The following is a 9,035-nucleotide window of genomic DNA, read 5'->3' as shown; positions in this document are numbered from 1 at the left end:
TGCTGAGCGTATGTGTGAGAGTGGACATATAATATGTGTAGACATACATTTACCATGTCAGGGATGTTAACATAATGTGATGTTGCCGAGATTATTATGCAAATGCTCTCTTTTAAGCCCTATATTAAAGAATACCTCCAATAATCTGCTAGTTTACAGTGTATACATTCAAAATGCTACTCTTGAATTTAAAATTAGTGATCCGTGATATTTATCGCTTCATTCACCTTAAAGCTGCACACACCATTGATTTGAGTATGGGCCGGGCAGGAGGAGACTTGCATTTCTACAGCCGTTTCCTTCCTGCTGTACCTGCTGAAAGACATAGATGGTTGGATAAAGAGAGAGATACCGCTGAAACAAATGTGCAAGCACACAATAATGTAACATTGTTTAACAGATAACACTATGACTTCCTAAAATGCCAGTAGGTATACTGTAATCTGCAGCATCACACACAAACATCAGTGGTAGAAATGTGTACAGAAAGAACACAAAAAAGTTTCACATATTTAACTGATCTGACACATTGTATGTCTATTTATGCATCGTAAAGACAATTCATATATTCTTATCTTCCAGTATCCTGTAATGCAAATGGAAACAGGCAAATGACGGTAAGAAACATTTTTCTTCTGCAAGTAGAATATTAAAGAGGTTCTATGAAGATTTGAAATTATCGTCTATGCGCAGGATAAAGGGATAAATTGCAGATCCGGGGGGTCTCATTGCTGAGACCCCCGCCAATCTCGAGAATGGGACTTCTATGTCCCATTCTCCTGTCACTGCGAGGTTCCCTTTTTTCCCTCGCATTAACATTAGCATGGAGGAAGCACTGACGAGCATGTGCGCTCAGGTCTCCATTTTCACACTATGTGTAGAACCAGGATGAAGGTTTGAAAGAAGGTTTGAACACAGACATAGAAGGGGGTTCTTTACTGTAAGAGTGGGGAGACTATAAAACTCTCTGCTTGAGAACAGAGTGATGTCAAATTTGATAGGGAAGCTTAACAGGGGCATGGAAGTTTTTTTGAGCATCACAGTGTTACATGCTGTGGTCATTTGTTGCTTCTGGGGGGGGGGGGGGGTTGTTTATCTGGGAATAATTCTGGATGCCAGATTTGGAGTCAGGAAGGGTCTAATAGGCTGAACAGAAAGGAAATATGATATTTTCATCCTAACATGCTATGTTACTACAGAAAGAGAAAGTATAACTAAAGGATGGCAAAACATTAGTCGCAGAAAACAGCTTAAGGCCACATTCAGACGAGCGTGTGTTTGCACGCACATATGTGCATCTATTTGCACCACTGGTTTTCCTATGATGTGTTCTTATGTCCGTGTTTTGCAGGCATGCAAATGCTGCACATAGGTCTGTGGTGTGTGTAAATATTCCCCGCGGGGAGTCCCTTCATCACTGAACACTGTGACAGCACTGTCACAGTGTTTAGTGTTGATGGCATACCCCACAGGGAGTAAAGAATCCCCTGCCACAGCTGTCACAGATTTGGCAAAGGATCGCAATGTTCTGCCATTCATTTCAATGTGCTGCTGGCAAGCCCTAAACTGATTTTCGGGGAAGGGCTTTAAATTAAAAAAAATAAAAAAAATAAATATATATATATTACAGTATACACACTCACCTCTCTGCTGCTGTGGGGCTCACATACGTCTAGCTGCTTGGTCTCCCTGCACTGCTCTGAAGCTCTTTCAGCAGGTTAGCATTTATAATCCCTACCTGCTAAAAAGAGCTGCATCTGATTGGGTAAGCGCTCAGCCAATCACAAGTAGAGCTCGAACATTCAATGAATGACAGCTGAGCGCTGCCTGTGATTGGTAACAGCGCTCAACCAATCACAGGCAGCGCTCGGCCATGCATTGAATTCATTGAATAGCTGAGCGCTGCCTGTGATTGGCTGAGCGTTCAGCCAATCAGATACAGCCCTTTCAGCCAAAAGAGCTTCAGAGCAGTGCAGGGATGACAAGCAGCTAGACACGTTTGAGCCCCACAGCGGCGGAGAGGTAAGTATATATGTATTTTCTTTAATACATGCTAAGGATGAAATTCATAGAAGGGCTTATATTTAAAGCCCTTCTTCAAAAATCACTTCAGGGGTTGCCATCATCCTTTTGCTTTCAAATGGGCTGCTGGCAGCAGTCGCGGCCTCATTGAAAGCAATTGGCACGGACCTTCATTCACTCGTGTTTATGTACATACGTCAGAGCGCAGTTTTGTCCGCGCCTACGTATGCCCATAAACACGCTCATCTGAATGAGGCCTAAGGCTGGTTTCAGATAAGTGCATTACAGGTACATTTCTGTGTCCAATACTGACTTGTGTCCCAGCCCAACCATTTTAGTGACTTAAACTCTGAGCATCATAGGTCTCAAGGATGAGTCATTACGATTCTGGCAATACTAAATCTAAATATTTTTCTTTAGATTTTACTACTTAAATAAGTAGAAGCATGTTTCATAGCTTCGCTGTATTCAGAGAGTTATAATTTTTTTTTTCCATCTCCAGAGCTGTATAAGGGCTTAATTTTTGCAGGATGAGTTGTACATTTAATTTGCATAATTTTGAAGTGCAAATGGGTTTTTGATTACTTAAAGGGGTTGTCCCGCGCCGAAACGGGTTTTTTTTTTTTTCAAACCCCCCCCCCCCCCCCCGTTCGGCGCGAGACAACCCCGATGCAGGGACGTACAGAAAGCTTACCGGAACGCTTACCTTAATCCCCGCACTCCGGTGACTTCTATACTTACCTGTGAAGATGGCCGCCGGAATCCTCTTCTTCCGTGGACCGCAGCTCTTCTGTGCGGTCCATTGCCGATTCCAGCCTCCTGATTAGCTGGAATCGGCACGTGACGGGGCGGAGCTACACGGAGCCGGCATCCTGCACGAGAGGCTCCATAGAAGAAAGCAGAAGACCCGGACTGCGCAAGCGCGGCTAATTTGGCCATCGGAGGGCGAAAATTAGTCGGCACCATGGAGACGAGGACGCCAGCAACGGAGCAGGTAAGTAAAAAACTTTTATAACTTCTGTATGGCTCATAATTAATGCACAATGTATATTACAAAGTGCATTAATATGGCCATACAGAAGTGTATAGACCCACTTGCTGCCGCGGGACAACCCCTTTAATTTCACTTTGTGAGGTAGAATAAGCAAAAGCAATAATTTTGACATTGTTGTCTGTGCTTTTTTAACGGAATTCGCTTCGCGTTTTTTTAACAGAATTTGCATATTGTTTCTTGTTACCACTATACAGGTGTCTGAGGCTCATTCATGCGCGTACACACTATTATGGATTTCAAAGAGATGGGATACTATGGAGGTACGATTAAATATTTACATGGACATACAATACATCTAAACAATTTTTGATGTAATGTAGTTTATTGTACTACACTTAATTATTTATTTTACAAACTTCCTTTTTTAATGAATTTTTATGCACTATTTTTGCTTCACATGTTGCAAACAACAAATTATTCAGGTGCCTTTTAGCAATCGGAAAAATATGATTTTGTTTTATTGTGACTACGCAACAATATTAAAAGTAACACAGGATAAAGTCAGTTGGGTCCATCTGGTGCTATTTAGGTCTGGCATGCACAAAATCTGGTGGTTCTGGTATTTTGCATTGCTTGATTCCAAAAAAGGATCCCAACAATGTGCAAGTTCAAGTGTGAAAGGGGCCTTACTCTCCTTCGCTTCAGTTATTCCTATCCTGTCTCATATTGGAATCAAAACTAAACAATATATAAAGAAATCTTCTTGACATGTTCCAGGAGATCAGCCACTTCTCAGTATTCTGTGCCTGGCTGTAAGACAACTGTCACCGAAGTGCTATGCCTGAAATATAATAAAAAGAACATTAGGCCCTACCCTTTGCCACGCTCCATCTCTTTCACCATTTACCAGATGGAATGGAAGAGATCAGAGGAATAATTAACCCACAATGTTCTGTGCTTTTTTTTTTTTTTTAATCCCTGTCCATAGTGTCCACTACTAACATATATATATGTCAGCTGGTTATAGCTGACCCCTCATCTCATCCTAGCCTTTACAGTGAAATATGCATGTTTAGGATAAATCACTAATGCTCTTTTTCTGCTCTGTCATGTTTTCTAGAGCTGCCGAAATGAAGTTGAGCGATTCTGCATACAGAAGTCCATTGTGGCGGATCTCATCCATTTAATAGTAGGTCATTTACAATTTAATAATATGACTAAAAAGATTGTAAACATTATTTATATAGTCATCCAAATAATACAACCAAGAGTTATGGCATGCTATATTTAAAATGTAAAACTACATATCAATTATATAAAACGTATGACTGAATTAAAACTGCAATTGGAAGTAAAGTATTTATTTACATTTTAGAAAGTGCTTCTTCAAGACCTCAAGTATTCACATGCTCAAGGTGTTGCGCTGCTGGTAAGACACAATAAAAATATAATTTAAAGTTCAGTATAATGCTGTCAGGATGTGTAATATAACATTTATATACCGTAGCATTGGTTTATTGCAGCCATTTCTATCCAAACACCACATTTTCTTAAAAGGGTTTTCTCCCCACTTAAAATTGCTTCACAACCCCTCTGTCCTTCCTGGTTGCTGCTGACCATTACACATGACTACTACAGCCAATCACTGTCACAAAGTCACTACTATGGACAGTGATTGGCTGCAGCAGTCACAGGTATCGATCAGCAGTAACCAGGAAGCACAGACTAGGTATAAAGCATTTTTAATTAATGGAAAAACCCCTTTAGAATGGGATTTCCAAAAGGTTAACATTTTAGAAGCAAAAGAAATTGTTCCTCGGCTGAGACTTTTTAATAAAGAAACCCAATAAATAAGTGAACATATTTTCTGAAATTCTGCTATTGTTATAGCATAAATGTTCTAATAAATGTGTGTTATTTAAGGGGTTTGTCATTACAACAAAACCGCATCCAGATGCTGAACCTGGCCTTAGCTAAAAAAAAGAGGGTATGCTTGCCTCTCTTGGAAACCCGGAACGCAGCTGAGAGCCACCGTTTCCGGGTATACGGCCCAGCGCAAGTCAGGTGTCCACTGATGCCAAAGACAGCTGCAGCATCACTGCACATACTCCTATGTATACATATATATATACAGCTGGCATAAGTTATACACTCTGTTGGTATAACCTGGGTATCTCCTGTATATAATTGCACACTTTACAACTGCATGAGTTTTTTAAAAACTGTATGTATTGTTTAAATCCACATGCATTTTTTAATAGTTTATGTAGTTTTTAAAAATTGCGGTTCACAAATGCAGCAAAAAACATGAACATAGCCTGAAGGGCTACATACAAATTTTCATGTAGTCCAGGAAATTAGTCGTATTCGGAAAGCTTATGCTAATTTACTAGGCATTTAAGGAAATTTGTTTTGTAGCTGTATGCGGTGTGGTTTAGGTATGGGTATGGATACTGGTACAGATAGGGGTAGGGGGGCCTAAGGTGAACTTTTGCAACCGAGCCCCTGAACCTTTAGCTATGCCTCTGCTGCTATAATTAATGTACCAGCATCTTAAAGAGAGATGGCATACTACTGACTACCAGTGATGCATAAAACCTGAGTGTCTAGATTTTTGTTACATGGAGAAGGATGCCTATGCATGGGGTTATTTGCACCAAGCCCAAGCTGTCCTATTGGTCACAGCCGACGAGGGTAGGTAGAGTGTCAGGCTAGGCCTCATTCTTCACTTAAGGGTCATTTATACGGGATGATTATTGCTTAAAATGCGTGATAATGATTACAACTAAATGCAAAAACATCATTTACTTTTCATTGTCGCTCACTTTCAACCAGCATACAAATCATTGCTGTCTTCTCACTGAGTGTAAATGCTAAGGGAGAAGCCAGTGGTGATATGCTGTCTAAACGCTCTGCATGAGCGCTAACAATCTTAGCGGTGACCTCAGCGCTCATGCAGTCTTTTAGCCAACAGTCATCCCATGTAAACCCAGCATTAGGCCAGGACACAGTATCTCATTACATAGACAGCCTGGGGATTCATTATCTGAGGGCCACTCCACCATCCTAGCAGAGCAGTTGGAACAACATCACATCTGAATTAGAGCATGCTAAAAAGCAGCAACATATGTTTAAATAAGTCCATATTTTAATATCTATTTTTCAGAAATTTGATAGAACTATTCATCAATATTTCCTAGCTGCATTGCAGGTAAAGTATTATGTTTATTATATATGGTCAGAATAATTAGAAGCTTGAAGCTAAATTAACACATAAACAGAAGCTTAGTGCTTTTCAAAATAAATGCAACCTCTTAAAATGGTTATTGTTGAAACCTATGTAGTGAATAAGGACCGAAGTTATCCTAAGTTTTATATAAAAATTGTAGTTTCAAAGCCTAAGGTATTTGCAGAAAATGGAAAAAAAAACAAAAACCTATGTACATATAAATCTATATACTGTATTTTAAGAGACATTTTTCTTAAGGGTAGTTTCACATGGGCGAGGGGGATGAATGCACGTCGGAGGATCGCAGAGTTCTCACATTGCTTTCAATGGGGCCAGTGGCAGCTACAATGGGGCTGCTATCCGCGATCTCGCAGCTAAATAAAACATGCCGTGATCTTCTTCCTGCATAGCATCGCATCATGGTGCTATGCAGGAGAAAAAATTAAAATAAATCACTCATGTGTATGAACCCATTCAGAAGAATGAGGTTCATATTTGTGCGTCTTGCAACACACAAATCTCACACAATTTCCCCGGCAGTGTGAAAGCGGCCTTAGTGATGCTGCCACTGATTCTCAATCAAATTCATTCGTCTGGTTACATTTTCATTCCACTGTTTTAAATGTAAAAATTGAAACGTGTAACGAATGCTCTTTCTGATTAGGATGACAGTATCCAAGTGCATACTGAGAAACTGATATTCCTTCCAATTAGTTTTTATCTAATGTTAAAGTAAGTTGATCATAAGCAAAATGGTCAAAGCGAGCTCTTAAATGCTCTAGTACAGCCTTGGCACAGCTCAAGGTGGCAAATCACCATGACTGGTGGGAGCCCAATACCTTATCATGCTGGTGTGCACATCTCAAGTCCTCAGAACACCCAACAGATCATGCTTTATGGATTTCCTCAGTATTGCACAGGTGATGTAATTGTCGTCAATGCCTCAGACTTTGCCACAAATGTTCCAACTATAAGATATCCTGAAAACATGACCTGTTGTGGCCCTTGAGGACTTGAGTTATGCACCCCAGCCATAGGGCATTACCCCCCCCCCCCCCCACATGGACAAATGAAACAGACAAAGATGTTTTGTTGGGTGGAGGTTGTTCACCTCTTTATAATAAATTTATAATCTTCCAAATGGTAAGGCACTTTAAATCAACAATCTGTTGTCTTGACACTACATACCTACCACTGGACTGGCAGTGGGAAAGTTTACCTCTGAGGCTGCTTTAACACTATATATTCATTATCCGCCTGCTCTAATTTCAAATGATCCAAAGGAGATAAGGAGAATAACCAAACTAAAACAAACAAAAAGTGAAAAACTTTAAACAAATCATTAATCTAGTTTCTTCATAAACATATAGCTACTGGACTATGCTGAAAAGTGGAGGGAGGATAGGCTAGCTTGTCTCTAAGACTTCACAGAGATAAAGAAGAGGGATATGAGTTAGGAAGGGCACTAAATAGTAACTGTTAACTGGGAGGGGCACTACATCTATTGACCCAGCTCCTAGGCAATACAATTTCTAACACAAGGGAGGCACATACTTCAAAGGGCAGCTATCCATCATAGATTCAAACTCAATGGATAGAAATTAACTGTGGGGGAGGAGGGGTACTGCGTTTAACCCTGGTTTCTAAAGCATGAACTCGGGCCCCCATTAGTCAGGGCTTACCTTCCCTAAGACATTAAATAAGCTTGTGGATAATAATCTACAAGATCTGTCCACTTTTCTTTAACTTCATTGTTTTTGTTTGTTAATGTTATTCAGAGTCAGTAGAAAATGTATTGTATAATTTCAGAAATGTTTTTTTTCATTTTTTATCTACTTCTTTGTTTGGCGCAAAAACACCAGAAATTGAAACAAAACCTGCAGCATAAATGTCTACAGAAAAACAAATTGGGAAAACAATTAACATTTCATATTGTTTTAGATCACAGTGATATTTTGTTTTAATTATTAATTACTTTTTTTCAGGGAGGGAAAAATGAAATTATTGTCTTAACCACATTTTTGGTAAAACAAAACAAATTACATCATTTTATGCAGTGTGTGAATCGTACAGTGGTAAGTGAACGTCTATTGGTTGGCACAATAATAATAACAATAAATTTGAGCTTCATCCTAGAATTTCTCAATAACATCCCAAAAATGTGTGGTTATGAAATAGACAAAACAATTGACTATGTTTTTTGTAAATTCAAAGGCATTGTCCATTTGGACAATCTCTCTACTTACGCCCAATTAGGGACTTTAGGCATCATAGAGAGGCTTTGCATGCTTAGTTTACCCCTTCATTAGCCAAAACATAGAGCCACTGCAAAGAACAGCATCCCTCTCAGAGCCACCTATGGTCCATGTTGCTTCCCTTCGAAGATCATCAGTGGCTCCTCTTTCAGAGACGGGTCTGTCCAGATGGTGAAACCCCTTCAGTAATGTCTTGATAAAGGAAAAAAAAGTATCCACTGTATCAAAGACAAATTAATTTCGTTGTGATTCCAATGTAGCATCTATTAACCCATTTCCTCCCATGATGGAAAAGTATGTCACAAGTTATTAATAGTTGGTGCACCATAGCATACATTTTTAGTTATAATGATCTACTGGGCACTACAAGATTAGTAGTGGTAGTGTGGCTGTAATGCCCATCCCTGTTTCTTCTGCAAATGCCAAAACTGAGAAAAACTTGTTTCCCAGAGAGCCTGTTCTGTGCTGTGATCAAACACTATCACTTTAAAACTGCAATGGCTGTTTTTGTGTTAGTGGCTGGTGCCACAATGAA

The 9,035-nt window shown here is 39.7% G+C and overlaps 1 long non-coding RNA gene across 1 annotated transcript; it reads left to right on the top strand.

Annotated features, from left to right (window-relative positions):
* Positions 1 to 579: 579 nt before the first annotated feature.
* On the top strand, positions 580 to 4,205 carry LOC136610585 (uncharacterized). The gene is made up of 3 exons (XR_010790113.1): positions 580 to 617; positions 3,271 to 3,336; positions 4,137 to 4,205. It is a non-coding gene; the product is annotated as an uncharacterized lncRNA (long non-coding RNA).
* Positions 4,206 to 9,035: the final 4,830 nt, after the last annotated feature.

Source organism: Eleutherodactylus coqui, chromosome 2, assembly GCF_035609145.1.
Source record: "Eleutherodactylus coqui strain aEleCoq1 chromosome 2, aEleCoq1.hap1, whole genome shotgun sequence".
NCBI classification, from domain to species: Eukaryota; Metazoa; Chordata; class Amphibia; order Anura; family Eleutherodactylidae; genus Eleutherodactylus; species Eleutherodactylus coqui.
The sequence above is the reverse complement of the archived record's forward strand: the minus strand, read 5'-3'. Positions and strand labels throughout refer to the sequence as shown.